Below are 16,651 nucleotides of genomic sequence, written 5' to 3' on the forward strand. Positions count from 1 at the left end.
GCTGCATCAGAAATGACTTCTTAAACTAAAAGTCTCCGTTTTACCAGAAGTATTTTACATTTTCCCAGCCATATAACCCCACTGTCATAGTACCAATATTAATTCCAATTTACTCTTGACACTAGAAATAAAAATTAACTCAGGTTTGATTTATATACTGCTATCCTTTCTTGCCTACCAGATCCTATTTCTTGCATAATATAATGTTGATAGCAGAGAAAAGAGCAAAAAATCATTAAATGAAAGGAAGTGCATAAATAAATTCAATTATCATGCATAAAACATGCAAATGATTTAAAGACTGCATATGAAACTCTAGTTTATATTCATTAATCTCAGGTTGCACTTTTGAGGGTGAAAGAGACACTAATCGGGTCCAGATTAATGCACTCCCAAACCTTCCAATTTGTTTTCAGGAGAGGATTAAATGAGATGCATTAAAATAAACACAGCTGCTCAATTTCCCCAGCCCTGCTTCATTTGTGGGAAAAAGACAAGCTAAAAAGTATATTGCAGGCTTGGTGTACTGAGAATTTGTGCTTTTTCTGTGCTCCTCAGGACTGCCACTTACCCACTGCAGCTCCTTAGTTGTGTGGTTTTCTAAGCGGTTGGGTTGGTTTGGCTAGGAAGATAACTTTGCGCTGGAAACTAGACCAATAAGCAAGCTAGTGTCTTGACATGAAGAACAGGCCAGGAGTGTTTGGCGTCTCCTAAACCGTGCCGTTTTCTTCCCTTTCCTACCCTGAATGATGCTGCAGATGGAGCATTTTAAACTGCATGCAGTCCATTCTTAAAGGGCTCAGTCTGAAGCTAGCATGTTGCTGCCATGCAGCTCCTGTTAGGTGGGAAAGGGATTCACAAGAGGACTTGAGCAGTTCAGCTTTGCTCACCCAGCCAGCAGAAACAATACATAATGGGGCAAACCCTTTTGACCCACCACCTGCTCTGGGTTTTGCTGCCCAGGGACTCCTCCCAGCCTATGCTGAATTAGCTGGGTATAAAAGAGCGGTTCCCCAGCTCCCCCCTCCCTCTCCCACTAGAGCTGGGTGCTGATCCCTGCCACTTGCCTTTGTGCAGGGGGCACCCAGGGACAATCAGCACCCACAACAGCAGACAAAAGGGAAATGATGCTCCAGGGGCTGATCCTGCCTCAGGAGAAAAAGGAGCACATGGGAAGGGAAATAGGGTTTTGGCCCAGAAAAATAAAGTAGGGAAGGGCCCTTTCCCATCTACTGGCAGAGGAAGGTTAAACAAAGCAAACAAAAAGAAGGTCACCAAACTAATTTCATACTGAAACCAATGAATTTGGATGAGAGACCCAAAGGGGAAAGGTTAGGGTGGTATCACTGACATAATTTCTCTTCCCTTTTGTTAGAATGATTGGAAATTAAACCCCTCCAGGACAATGGGACACACTTTCAGCAGGGTGGGAGGCATTTAAAATCTTACATTTCTCTGATTTTTTAAATGTTATCCTCCTGAACTACAGACATTACACCATAAAAGCACAAAAACACATACATGTAGACTCAAACATATATTCACATATATGGCTTCAGACACAGATCCACTTCTGTTGACAACCTGATTCTAAGAGCTTTTTATTAGAATTAATTTCTGCAGGTTTGCAGATGCTAAATTAGTTGCAATAAATAACAACAATAAGGCTGAAATCTGTCAACATCTTGACAAATATTCACAGAGCCATTTAGTCAGGAAATACGCTTATGATATTCATTGCTCCTAAAAGAGAAAATGATTATACAGTAACTAAACCCTAAGTAAGAGCTAAAGATATTCACCTCATGAAGCCATTTCTCAACTAGCCCCTTGGCACTTGCTGGAATTATTCGCAGCACGAGTTCTACTTTTTCATTTTCTGCTGACTCCATGTGGGTAATTTCTTTCTCGTGATTAAAAGTGAGCTTGGCAATTCCTTCAAAGCATTTCCTTCAGTGTGGTTGGACTTGGAGTGGATCCTTTATCTCAGAAAGGATTCCTGAGAGACTGCTGTTGCATCAAGAGAAAAATCCTGAAGAACAATAAAAAATTAACTTTAGAAGTACTTTATAAACATATTTTAAACCAACACCGACAGCAGACATGAAATGGACTGTTTACCTTGGAAAGAATAGTCTTTTCTTTGCCAAATAATCATTCAAGGCCCTCCTGAATGTCATCCAAAACTGATTCTGCCTCCTTCAACTTATCCAGCATCTGGGGCTGCGAGATAACCCTCATGGCATTGGTCTCCTTCACTGACTCCTTCGTTATTAGCCTCCTGGTGGGTGAGATAGAATACAGTGAATGTAATAACCATACTTCACACAACAGGCTTTCTCTCTCCTTTTTAAATTGAAAATCCCCTTATTACAAAACAAGGGGTGTTCTTTTTCTTCTACCTTTAAGTAGGACTGCCACATTCATTGCTTTTTACAAAAACGCAGCTGCTTTTTAAGCTACAGATAAATAGAATCTGCTAGGCAGTAATTCTGCTCAGTCTGAATGCATTATTTTCTAAGTCACTTTAGCAAGGGACTTTTTATTATAAACTGGAATGAACAAGGAAAGTCCTTTTCTCAACTAATTACGACCTCTCTTTGTTCTATTCTATTAACTTACAATGCCAGATTGATCAGTTTCTTTTTGGTTGTTGTTGTTGTTGTTTTGTTGGTTTTTTTCTTCAGCCAGTTCAATAAATTAACGTGCTTTTCCTGGGAAATTAGACAGCTAATTATTAAGGCTTTATAGATTAATGATGAAAATATAAATAACACGGAACAATAAAGAATGGTGTATCAATAGCATTCACACAATCCCTTTGATGTGCACAATGCAATCTCTCATTTTAACACCACTAATGCATGGACAGGAGTTACTTTGACTCAATCAACAGAATGTTCTTCTCATAAAGATTTGTTAAACTAGGTATTTTTTAAGAACTGAGGAAAAAGAGCAAAGCTGAAAGACAGACAGTTTTTCATTTACCCTGGCACCCATTTTGTTTTCCTTTTGATGGACTTTCAATTCATAAATATCATGAATGACAGAATAGAAAACAAAGCTATAAAACCAGACATTAAACCAGACAGACATCAGGACTTCTATTGTTAATTTTCCTACTATAAAACATAATGTAATATGTTTTATTTGAAAAATAGTTGCATTTATTTTTTTTTTTCAATCTATTACTTTCAATAATTGCTTAGTTTGTGAAGAAGAGATTGATCTTCTCCAGTAATACCAAAAACCAGAATAGAGTTCTGAGGTTTCAGGATCTTCAGTGATCCAGGAAGCTTGGCTTTGGCAAACGAAAAACTACTCAACTACATTCCAAGTGGACAACAGATTTAGCTCAATTGTTGTCCACAGCTTGTGACTACTGGTAAACAACCACTCCAATAAATGAAATGTAAACACAGATATCACCAGAGTTCCTTTTATGCAACATATACTGTGATAAACAGAATTTAAATAAATATGAAGGAAAAAAAAATCCTTTCTCCTTATTTTAAATTTGCTTTCAACACTTATGAGCTGAAAATCATCAGTATGGCAGAAAGACCTGTTGATGGAACTGCTTCTGTCCAACATTCAGGATTACAAATTAGAAAGAGTCCTGGAAACAAGAATTTGCCCAGTGAAAGAAAACTCACACTGCCACCATCTTAATAATTCAAAATAATCCCATCCCTATGTATTTGTGCCTGAAATATTATGAGGTGTATTTATTATACATTTTTCAAGCACCTACTGTAAGAATAAATATACATACAGTCAAAACCAGTGTCATTGCTTTCAGATGCTAAAACTGGCTACTTCCATGAGGCATTTTAGTCCTCTGATACACCTGGCAAAATACAGACCCTTTGGGGTTGTTGGTCTCCACATCTGGAGGGCAACCTGGATGCTGGAGTGCCAGGAGAAGACTAATTCATGTAGAATTAAGAGCAGCAAAACTGTTCTACTAAGGAATAACTCTCCATATATCAGTTGAGCTTCCACAATGTGAAAATAAATCAACATGTCCACACAAATATTCATTTAATTGACTACACTTTAATTTAGTGACAAGCTGTGTGTTTGTATACATTCAGAGTATGTCCTTTCATATTATCTCCAACAATATCTAGCCCACTGTCAATTTAGTTATCTTTTGTACTAAACTCATAAGATAATTTTGAAATGCTTATTCCTGCTTGCCTAAAAACATATCTGGAGCAGTCTATTTAGCAACACTTCTTTTCATGATGTGACAGTAAGGACACTAAAGAAATAACAAGAAGTCTTGCCAATGTGGGATACTGTTTTCCTTAAAATAATTTCAGGATTAATGATATTCTCAGCATATGACTGGCTTTGAGATTACTGAGTATCCCACTTTTAACACTGCTAATATCAATGATATCGATACATTTTGACTTAAAATGAACCTATTTTATTTCAGCTGAATTAATTTAAAACAATGAAATAGACTGCACCCTGTGCTCATCCTCGGCTGAGAACTGACAGTATTTTACAGAAGCCAAGGTTATGATGGAAAATGATTAAGAGACTCAACAAACATTATAGCCCTACTAGGGGCCCATTTACATACAGGGACAAGATCTATAAACTCCCAGTTCTGTGCTTAATCCATCTGATCGTGTTCCACTACACTTTGGAAGGGAGAATCAAAATGAAAATGAATAGAGGAAAATGAAAAAAACCCACCACCTGTCCTTACCAAATCTCTTTGTAGCTACTGCTTTGTCTTGTTATTATATATAAGTTAGTTGCGTATGTCTTCAAATATATTTCTTGCATGATTAAAAGCAAATGTTTTACAGGTGCTTTTTGATATGCATTCACTTTCAATATTCTGCAGGTCATTCAACAGCATATCAGAAATAAGTAAACACAGACTTAAAACACTGGGGAAGAAACAGCAGCAAAAGCCAATTTTATGACTTTCCCTTTCCTGAAATGAAACAAATCTCTAGGTCCTAACCACATGGGGAATAAGTTAAAAGCCAAAAGCTTACCATTTCTTATTGACAGCTCTCTTCATGCTGTCCTGAAGTTACTTGTGAACCATAACTTGAAGTCACTACTCCAACATACTCTGCATAAGTCACTAAAATGAAAACAGACATCCAAATGAGTTGAAAAGAAAGCACATTCTCCTAGATATAAAATATTTGCCAACAAAATACTCTAGTAAATATTTTGCTAAAAATATCCTTTATCCATTTCCAGTTTTACTTCACGAAGTACAATGAGAAACAAGGCATGCACAAATACTTGTTTGCCTTTCTCACTCGAATGATTCACTAACTTGCTGGAAGGTTGTGTCTCTATTGTTTCTGAGCTCACATCATAAAAACTAAACAGAAGTCAATTTAAGACAATGAACTTGAAACTTTATTTCCCCTTTGGTATTCTAAGGTGGCACAGCTAAGTTGGAAAACTTTTAAATAATGAAAGTCACTGAAGCTTAAATCACATACAATAGTGAAAGCCGAGATGCTAGATGGAGATGAAATGTAAAAGCTAATTAAATTCAACAAGAGCCTCTCAAAGGCAACATACCAGCTTAGCTCCCATGCTAATATTTCGTTTTGAAGGGTGCAGTAAATGGAAGGCCTTTCATGGCTGCACATTTCACAATGTGATCCCCCAGCTAAACCTGAGAAGGGAGAAAAAAAAGAAAAAAAAGATTAGATGCATGGATTACTGTACTGAATAGATGCCAAGGCCAAGATAAAAAGAATAGATAAGTTAGGGCTTCTGAGGAGCTAAATTTGAAGCCAACCAGCAAAATGGATTGAACCTTATTACCCCTAGTCACTGAGAAATTCCCTAGACAGTTGGATGTAATTTGAAAAGGTCAGAAAAAAATTTCCCTCACAGTATTATTGCTTCATGGTTTAAGGGTGCACGTTTGTGAGATGCCAGCTCTAATAATTTTTATTGACTTGCTCTAGAGAGAGATGCACAAGGAGGCAAGACAGATGGATAAGACATATCCTACCTTTGTTTCCAGTTCTAAACATACCACAGTGTTAGGTATGTTTTAGTATTAATCTTTTCAGTTTATCCTTTGCCATCTCTGAGAAGAATGTGTCTTGTTTCTTTAAGTCAGCCACAAAAGGGGGAAAAGAACCTGTGCATATCACTGGAAACTTGCTATAGTTTCTCATATTTAATCTGAATGTTCACTGAATTCCATGTGAATCTGAAATATATAACTGAAATTCAGTAAGTGTAATAGTATTTTTTAGTTAATTTTAGGTAAGCTCAGTTGATTTTTCTTTTCACCTAAAGGGGAGCAGTTCTCACTGAAGAGATTATAAGAATGACCTTCAACACACTGACAGTACAACCTTTGTTATCAGTGTGGCTGTCCTGGAGGGAAAAAAAGAAGAAAAAAAAAAAGAAGGCAAAGCCACCCCAATTAAAAGCATTAAATTCATTGACATAGCATACACAGATGCTCATAATCAAATATGAACATTTGCTAACATTACACTTACAGTCAATTTTTCTGTCATGCAATTAAAATCAAAGGAGATTTAACAACACAAAAGCAGAATTACTCACCCCAACCCCTACAAAAGTTTAATTAACATTAGATTTTCTTTTGCTCAGAAGGCATTTTGTCTTCCATTCGTAATACAAACATCAGTATTCTCTGTATCCTGGCTCTGAATTCACTGCAAACGCAATTTTAATGGTCATTAAAGTACAGCTCTATGAGCTCCTTTACTGTATTATGTTAAAGGAGCCCACCTGAAAGATGACTAAAACTGTTTCCACTTGGATAAGAAAGCAATTTCCATATGGTCATGTTCCCTCCCTCAAAGCTCTGTATATTCCTAGAGTAACAAGAAATTGCAGTGGAAGAGTCACATATATATTCACTCCTCCAGAACTTTGTAACTCTGAAAGGAAACCAAAAAGGCTTAGCTGCAGTGAGGAACAAAAAGCATGGGAATTGTTCCTCTAATGGAAGCTAATACTTTCAATTGAAATAGGACTGTTCCCCAATAGAAAAGACACACGGACCACTTAAATGTAATACTTTCTTCAACAATTTAGGAAGCTTTTGTAAAAGGACGTGCACCTACATATACAGAAATATGGAAAGGGGACTGGAGAGAGGTAATCCCATACTAGATTTATAACAATTGATTTAGCCTCTACTACTCTTTCTTTTTATCACACTCTCACTGTCAGCTTCAGGATGATGCTGAAACAGAACAGGGATTTAGACTTTTTAAGATCACAGATGTGCAACTACAGAGGAACTTTCTGGTTTCTGTGGCAACATGACAACATTGTGATTTTTACTCCTCTTTTTAACAACAGGAGTGACAGAGAAATTAAGTTCTGTCATCCTCATGAACCCTGTGAGTCTTTTTACCAAAAAAACTCCAACCCTTATTCATCATTAAAATAGAGAATGGTCAAGAAAAAGAATAAATTATTTTCAGAGGCTCAATTTCCAATGCATATTCCTCCAACATATTTTGATGTCATTTGCAACACAGTAATGTGATGCCACCTAATTCTTTGTGAGATCCTCACTTCGTTTCCTCCCCTTTTTTTTTTTCCTGTCTCCTCAAGAGCAACAAGTATTAAGAAACGAGTAACTCTAATCTTGATTCATCATACAGGATGTAGAAAGGAAGGATAGCAAGAGTGACAGCACTTCTTCTGCACTATTAGTAGAATACACTGTCCGAAGGGCCCAAGTAACCCCATCAAGGACTTGTTGGCTGGGCTTTAGATTCAACAGCTGTAGTTTCTGTGGGAAAAGGGATTCTGCCTTTTGGTGGTTTTGCTCTTCCCTGCTGACCATTTCTTAAGAGTGGCATGGGACATTTTATCTATTTATTCTTAGAAGAGATGCTGCATGATCTTACATATTGTCCCTTCTCTCAAATCAGCCAGGATTCAAAGACTACTTAAAGAATGGAAAGAGTGTCTTCAAGATTTTTTTTTTTTTTTTAAAGCTTAATATAGGGAGAAAGCACAGAAAACATTCCAGCTTCCTACACCACACTGAGGCAACTAAGTCCATTTTGCATTCTACAGAATAGATCTGTTCAGTTTTCTTAAAGATCTTTTCCAACCTAAATGATTCTATGACTCTATTAAATATTTACTAACAATTTGCTCTGTCTTAAAAGCCACTCTGTGATGTGCATAATTTCAGCCTGTCAATTTTGTGTTATACAAAAGAATTAAAGCACTCAAAACAGGCTGTAGTACACTTACTAGATATAATGTTTATGTCTTAAATAAATGCCCACTCATTCTTAAAATAAATTGCACCTTCTTAAAGACACAAGACTAAACTCGTGGATTTACTATGCATAAAAATCCATCTTACCAAATTCTCTCATGCAAACACAGATTCAGCTTCCAGCTCCAGTATCGTTAAAATTAACTTCCAACAAATTAGGTTTGGGAACAATAAAATGCAATTAAAATACTGTATGTACTGCAGCAGAAACTGATAAGATTTTATGCATGTTTGATGGGCAGAAAGAGAAAATCTTTTCTTGTAATTAAAGTCTCTAATGAAGGGATGTCTAAAACCATGCATAGGTACAGGAAGAATTTATAACCAATTTTTTCTCTCAGCATTTGAACCATCAATTCAATGTTGACTGATTACATGGAGAATGCAAACCTGAATATTTGCATCATCAACAGCTGCTAACACATGAATTTTTCTGTCTTTCTGAGCCAAAAAGTGAATATATCTTCCTAATTAGTGGTCATTTTCAGCGGCCAGAAAGAATCTTTCTTCAGTGAACTGTTGAATCTTCTCCAAGTTGTACACACAACAAATAATTGCATAACAAAATTGAGTCCTTGGTTTTGCACATTTATTTTTTGTTATTAGAACTTCAGTGGTCAAGCCATGCCACTCAAGTCTTGGAAGGCAGATGCAAGGACTGTGAGAAGGAAGACCTTGGGCTCACTGTAGGACAGGATCAGGTTCAAGTTCATCTTAGGAACCTGAATGTGCACAAGTCCATGGGACATGAAGAAATCCATCTATGTATCCCAAAGAAAATGGTGAATGAAGTTGCTAAACCACTGTCCAGCATATTTGAGAAATCATGGCAGTCAGGTGATGTTCCCAGTGACTGGAAAAAGGGAAATATAACCCCCATTTTCAAGAAGGGGAAAATGGATGACCAGGGGTATTACAGACCAGTCAGCCTCACCTCTGTGCCTGGCAAAGTCTTGGAGCAGATCCTCCTGGAAGGCAGGCTAAGGCACATGAAAAACAACAAGGTGCTTGCTGACAGCCAGCATGGCTTCCTGCCTGACCAGTCTGGTGGCCTTCTATGATGGGGCTGCAGAACTGATGGACAGGGGTAGAGCAGTTGATGTCATCTACCTGAACTTGTGCAAAGCTTGCACTGTCCTGCATGACATCCTTGTCTCTAAACTGGAGAGACATCAATTGAATGGATAGACCAGTTCGTGGATGAGGAATTGGCTGGATGGCTGAATGCAAAGAGTTGTGGTCAACGGCTCAATGTCCGATTGGAGACCACTAACGAGTGGTGTCCCTCAGAGATCGCTGTTGGGACCGGTCTTGTTCAACATCTTTGTCACTGACATGGACAGTGGGATTGAGTGCGCCCTCAGCAAGTTTGCCGATGGCACCAAGCTGTGTGGTTCAGTTGATACACTGGAGGGAAGGAATGCCATCCAGAGGGACCTTGACACGCTTGTGAGGTGGGCTGATGCCAACCTCATGTTTAACCCTGCCAAATGCAAGGTCCTACACCTGGGTCGAAGCAATCCCAGGCACAGCTACATGTCGGACAAAGAAGAGATTCAGAGCAGCCCTGCAGAGAAGGACTTGGGGGTGCTGGTCGATGAGAAAATGAACATGAACCAGCTCCAGTGTGCGCTCACAGCCCAGAAAGCCAACCATATCCTGGGCTGCATCAAAAGGAGTGTGACCAGCAGGTTGAAGGAGGTGATCCTGTCCCTCTAATCTGCTCTTGTGAGACCTCACCTAGAGTATTGTGTGCAGTTCTGGTGTCCTCAACATAAAAAGGACATGGAACTGTTGGAACAAGTCCAGAGGAGGGCCATGAGGATGATCAGGGAACTGGGGCACCTCCTGTATGAAGACAGGCTGAGAAAGTTGGGGCTGTTCAGCCTGGAGAAGAGAGAAGGCTGTGTGGAGACCTCATAGCAGCCTTCCAGGATCTGAAGGGAGCCCATAGGGATGCTGGGGAGGGACTCTTCATTAGGGACTGTAGTGACAAGACAAGGGATAATGGGTTCAAACTTAAACAGGGAAAGCTTAGATTGGATATAAGGAAGAAGTTCTTTACTGTGAGGGTGGTGAGGCACTGGAATGCATTGCTCAGGGAAGTTGTGAATGCTCCATCCCTGGCAGTTTTCAAGGCCAGGTTGCACAGTCTGGCGTTATATGGTTTAGTGTGAGGTGTCCTTGCCCATGGCAGGGGCCTGGATCTTGGTGATCTCGAACCCTAACTGTTCTATGATTCTATGATAACTTATTTTGGAACCCAGAACATATGGGTGAGTGAAATGCTTGGCTGCCCTACAAAAGTATAATGGAAATGCAGCCAAGTTCTCCTCCTGCTGTTCATCATCTCATCACACAAAGTAAAGTTTATGTAATGCAGTACAAACACCACAGGTTTCTTTTACAAATTTGTTTTGCGAAAAGATGTGTGTCTTTTTTAGGCCTCTGACTTCAGTCTGAGTGAAGTTCACTCTCTGTGGGTTCTACTGCAAAAATTTAGCTTTAAAATAATTTAGACCTAGTAGCGATGGTAAGAAAATCTCTTTTCAAGGTCAGGCTTTCTTTAATGTCTACACTGTTAACTCAGGAGTTTAAGCATTTGTTTAACATAGGTTTGGTGAACCACTTTTTGCTTTCTGATGTGACAGAATATTGACCCATCCCCAGCCACACCAAAGCTAGAAAGGAGTAATATGCATTTTCTTTTTGTTGGATTCCCTTTTTTGTCAAGCAAAACCAACCTTTCAGTTATGTAATATGTGCATATAAATATGTATACATCCATAAATATTTACTATTTTATTACAAGTAAGGCCCAGAATGAATGGTCTTTGTACTGTACAAGCAACAGTCGATATATCTGTTGCCCTGAAAAACTTAAAAGCTATCATGTTTTGATTATATTTTAGCTGCCCACAACAGTGACATTCCATTATTTGTTCACTTACTTTACAGTGTACGTCATTGACACACAAGCACAAGCATTAAAATGGTACTGTTGATATTTATGGTTCTCCTTCATGACATGTAACTTGTACAAACGCACTATTTTATTATTTGTATCAAAGTTGTACCTGGAGCTCCCAGCTCAGAGAACACCACCACAATACAGACTAGAACCCATCACATTCTTCACTTTGGTCTCTCAGAGGCCTCACACACAATCCAGATGAAACCGAAGTTGGAAATGAAAGAGAAACAAAGTGACTTTCCTAAAAACTTCTTTTTATCCCTCCTCCACACATGCATGGAGACACTTTTTTTTTTAAGAGATGAAAGAGCACTTGCAGAGAAATATATTGTTCAAGTAAGGAATTAAAGTTTGTACTATAATGAGGAAATGGGGAAAGAATTAAGATTATGCATAACATCTTACAACACACTGACTCCTGAAGGCAGACTCAAGCTGTGCAGATCCAAAAGGAAAAGGATAATCATGGCAAAAAAAACTTAAAATTATACAATCTAACAGAAAAAAGGTAATGATAATATCAAGATCTTCTTTTTTGTATCTGAGAACTCATGTGCTTGAAAGGAAATATTTTGTTCTACTGGGAATTTGGCTGAGCCTTCTTTCTTCTTTCCAAAAGTACAATTCTCACAGTCAAAGGCAAACTGAATATAAAAATAGTCTGATACTACTCTAGAGACTAAGAAGCATACAGAAGATTTTAATCTAAAAGAAAAATAACTTTTTTTGCAGGATATTTGGAAAAAGAAAATTGGAACTGTTGAAAAAATGCTCCGAATTTTGGAATAGTGGTGACTCAAAGTGGAACTGTCAAGAAAAAGAAGAGTGAGGTGGTGTGATCTTAAAAATCTCCACGTGATCTTTGCAGCCATTTTGATGGACTGTGCATGTGTACCTGCACACACATGAATATACCAAATGCAAATAGAAACACACTCACTATACTATGCAAAACACAACTTTTTACGCAGGCTTTTTCACTAGTCTAAATGCACTTAGGCATATTTCTATCTGCTCATGCAAGTTTCCTTCTGAGAGTTTTCAGGCTTAGAAAAGGCATTATTCAAAAGTCATGTAACTTATAACACCCAAATGAAATGTCCTAGGTTTATGGCAACAAAAAGTGCTGTATGCAGATTGGTTCGAAACTACCACACAGGCACCAGTCAGCACATACACACTCTGGAAAGAATCAAACTAAATGCAAATCTGAATACTGCTTAATCTACTTCTCAAATTTCACAACTGAAAATTGACACCTGAAATAGTTCATTAATAGACAGTCTAACATAAGTAAGTTTACTGTCTCATGTTGAGGTTTATTAATTTCATAACAGTTCTTTCTGAAATATGAACTGGCCCAAAGTATGTATATCATAGGTTCATGCATGTGCACACTCATGCACACACAGACACAGACACACAATATTTGCTAGCAGAGAAGATTCCAGCAGCATTGATTTAATCCTCAATGTCCAGTGCAGATGGAGGAAATAATAATAAATGTAATAAAGTAATAAATGAAGGACTATGAAATACATAATAAAAATGAAGGAGAATGTAGTGAGAGTGGAGATATGCAAGGACTAAAAGAAGACTAGAACTTTCAAGTGTGATTGACAAAGGAGCTAATAGAGTAAACTAAGAAATAAATTTATTTACCTAATTGAGTCTTCCTTTCTTAGCATTCCTCCTGCACAGACACGGACCACCACACAAAAAACAGAATATATCTATTCTGACAGAGAATATTGTACTGACTTACCCTAGTTTTACTTCTCTTACTATCTCATGTGATTTTATATAGTTGAAAGTAATTTTAGATAAAAAGCAGATTGTATTGTAATTCATGCATAGAAATTATGTCACAGAATGATGTCATCTGTATTAAAGAACAGAGAAAACTTTAGGAAATTTAATTTAAAAGTAGATGTAGCAAAAACCAGTAATGAGAAAAAGAAGAAATTTTTCGTTCTCAGTTTTGATGTGATGGAATTTTGCAGATAGAACATAGTTATTGCACTTGCCTTTTTGACATGTATATTGGTGGTTTTTAGTTTAGACATGGAGTGGATTAATGGATGAAAACCAGTAGTCTGAAGCTGAATCTGAGCAGAAGAGAGATGACAGTGTCTAGCAGAGAAAAGCACATGAAAAAGTTCACATATAAAGTGAATGTGATTAAAAACATTACACAGAAATAGTTAAGGAAGAGTTTGTAAGTCTTTTTGAAATCCATGCTGACACAAGAGACTTAGAAAAAATTATTCACGTTGATAATAGTACTTCCAGATGTCTACAGTAGCCTACCAGATTAACACACTTTGGTTTTGCCTACCAAAGGTAAAAGATCTTTTTTTTTCAGGTGCATAACATCACACATGTGCTACTAGAAAGAAATTGCAACCATAATAAAGCAAGACCATCCAAAGCTCATGGCCAGCCTAAGGATCTTAAAGTAGAAGGCAAAAATTATCTCCAGGGCAAATCAAAATTACCCAAATTGTGTGGCGGGCATAAGGTAAAAGGGACAGATGGGAAATAGGGTAAAAGGATGAAGCAAGATATAGTCACAGTACAAAAAGAGAAGTCAGAATAAAAGTGAAAACAGCAACTGGACTGTAACAGAAAAGAAGCCTGAAGAATGGGGGGACACAGAGCCTGGAAAACACTAGAGGACTTTACTTCGGACAAGGTCCTGAAGGATGACTTTTTAAATAGGAACCCTCTATACCAATGGATACTTGGAGCTGGAATATGAATAAAAAGAACATGTTATATATGCTCCTGCTTTTGAAGGGAGTGTTAACTGCATACTGTTATACAATTAACTTAAAAAAAACCCCAGAAAATATTTAATCAGTTTAAATCATAGAGATTCTTTGGAGAATAAACATATTTACTTAGTTTAGCAACAAGAAATTGTACAATAGAAGTAGACTAAAAGTGACTTAAAAAAAAAATAATAAAGTGAATAACTGAATTGTACGTGCTTTCCTGCAAGTGAATGCAAGGTGTTCCTGTAAACTTATAACAAAAAGACTACATCTGAACACAGGCAGACCAGACCTCAAAATTCCATCATACTGAATCAAGATACATATGAAAAATGTCAAATAATATTTATAAAAGCAGAAGATGCTTTTTGACTTGCAGTCTATAAAGAGATTTCTCAGTATAGCAACAGCATGCTCCTTACTTTGAGAAGTACCTTGGCAAGTTGAAGAGGTAGCCAATAGAGCCATTAATTGCTTTGAAGATCAGAAACATTGCACTGAGTTCACAACAGCAGAAACCTTGAATCCAGTGGAAATATCAGAACAGAGGGGACGAATGTGTACAGCCACTCAACTCATTCACAGAGCAGTAATCAACACAACACAGCGCTTCATCTTTCCTTCCAAGTCAACTCTGTATAACAAGAATTACAATAACACAGCCTGTGTGTGGCAGAAGAAAAGACCAGCTAAGGAAAGAGCATTTAAGGAGGAGATGAAGATACACTTTCTGCATAAGCAACAGGTTGGTCTTTCTGCTGCAGAAGAATGAAGTGAAATTCAACATGAGTGGCTGATTAAGCAACAAGACAGATGAGCTGAAAACAAGGATACACATAAGCAGTGCTAGGAACCATATCTATCCTTAAATGGGCTTCCCCCTAACCAGAGCTGTAACATCACTACATGATGTGGAGATGTAGGCCCTGCAAAGCTGCTGCTGAGTGAGGAGAAGCTAGAACCTCCTTTTCGTTTATTCTTCCTTGGTTCATATCTACAGTTCGTGTTAGGTACACATCCTCAAACCAAATCTTCTGTATACTTCAGGTTTTTATTATTGTGCTTACATCCATAGCTTTCACATGTCTTCTGCTTTAAAAGCATTTCAGTTCCAATAGACCAAAATTGATCTATTTTCCACAGAAATTTGAGGAATAACAACAAAACAGGGAATTAGACATGGCACTATTTTATTTTTTTCCTGTACGATTTTTTTCCTGTACGATTCTTTTATGCCATTTGTATTTGAGGGTTGATTGCACACCTCATAAAACAGTGCCTAATTCTGGAATTAGGATGCAAAATCTAAAGAAAAAGATAAGACCACCTTACTAATGTTACTGGATCTCTTTACTAAGCAGTTTTATGTGTAACTCATAGAATTCACAGTTTGAGCACAGCAGGTGCAGCTTTTGGGTGTCAGAAGATACCATACACACCTTTAATTTCTTGGACAGAAGCAAGATCCCAGTGTAATGCTAAGCCAACTTCTGCAGCTGTATCAAATAGATGCCCTGAGTAGCAGCTGATCAACCAGCTGAATTAAAGGTTACAGAAAGGTAGAAATATCATTTAGGTTCTGTATGTTCTCATAAATTGTTTATCTGCTGTTGCTGCCATTAAGATACTGGCCTTAACTCCTGTTCTGAAGGCTCAAAGCAAATACTGCAGACTCGCAGTGATTCTGCTCTCAAATGATGGTTGAGTAAAGGTCAGAGTTTGGAGAGATTTTCTGCATCAAGCGCTGGCTTTCTCAAAACATTTATGTGGAAGCTGCTACCTTACTTTGGAAAAAAGTCCTTGGTAGATGCTTTCTTTTCATCTACCAGTCTAATTTATTTCAATATTTTACTGGTTAAAGTAATCATTAGATGCAACTTTTCAGGAGTTTTTCAAGTTCCATCTTAAAACTTATTTGGATTTATGTGTCTCCCTCTTCCCCTTTCTGTGCTCCAGAAGGTAATGCTTCTCTTTCTCATTTATTCTTTCAGCTGCACCTTGCATAAGGAAGTCAAGCTTTATTGAGAGTGGGGAAATACTTGTCATTAAATGGTCTAGTATCACATTTTATGACTCAGAACTCCTGATAAATATGATTTATTTGGGATAAAAGCTCTTTACTAGGTCAGATGTCTGGACTGAAGAGACAGTTCATTATAGAGGATCACTCGTATATTGCAACTGTAATAAGAACGATGTGATTCTTTTATCAGTGTGGTCCAAAACTGACTCACACCACTACTGTTCTCCTCTTTAGCCTGAGTTAATTGCCAGCTGAACAATGTGGCTATGTGTGGCTGATTTATTTAGGAATATGTTCCATCTGTAAAGCCTACAACAGTGAAGTACAAGAGGGCACGACAAGGATTCACGTATAAAGCTTAGGAGCTTAGATAATTACTTGCAGAAAATATGATCAGCTCTACATGTCAGCTTACACAAAAACAGAGCTATTGAACCTTTTGAAAAGGGATCATAGTGTTCCCAAAATTAAGTAACCAAGCAAAATTCTCTTCACTGTGTTCACCATAACTGTGGAATAACAGTCAGAGTTCTCTCATTGCAACAGACAGAAGAAAACAGATTCTGACCAAATTAGGTCAAAAGATC

The 16,651-nt window shown here is 37.7% G+C and overlaps 1 long non-coding RNA gene across 2 annotated transcripts in view; it reads right to left on the reverse strand.

Moving 5' to 3' along the window:
- Window positions 1-1,096: 1,096 nt before the first annotated feature.
- LOC133211113 (uncharacterized) overlaps window positions 1,097-16,651 on the reverse strand; it is a 75,833-nt gene continuing 60,278 nt past the window's right edge. For both annotated transcript variants that reach the window (XR_009725117.1, XR_009725118.1), the window contains 4 exons: window positions 5,572-5,668; window positions 5,025-5,116; window positions 2,122-2,281; window positions 1,097-2,032 (listed from right to left, as the gene is read on the reverse strand). This is a non-coding gene — a long non-coding RNA (uncharacterized LOC133211113). The remainder of the gene's footprint in view (window positions 2,033-2,121; window positions 2,282-5,024; window positions 5,117-5,571; window positions 5,669-16,651) is intronic.

Source organism: Neopsephotus bourkii, unplaced genomic scaffold (genome assembly GCF_033783945.1).
Source record: "Neopsephotus bourkii isolate Nb327-2 ecotype Australia unplaced genomic scaffold, CSIRO-AGI_Nbou_v1 NB_567, whole genome shotgun sequence".
NCBI lineage: Eukaryota > Metazoa > Chordata > Aves > Psittaciformes > Psittacidae > Neopsephotus > Neopsephotus bourkii.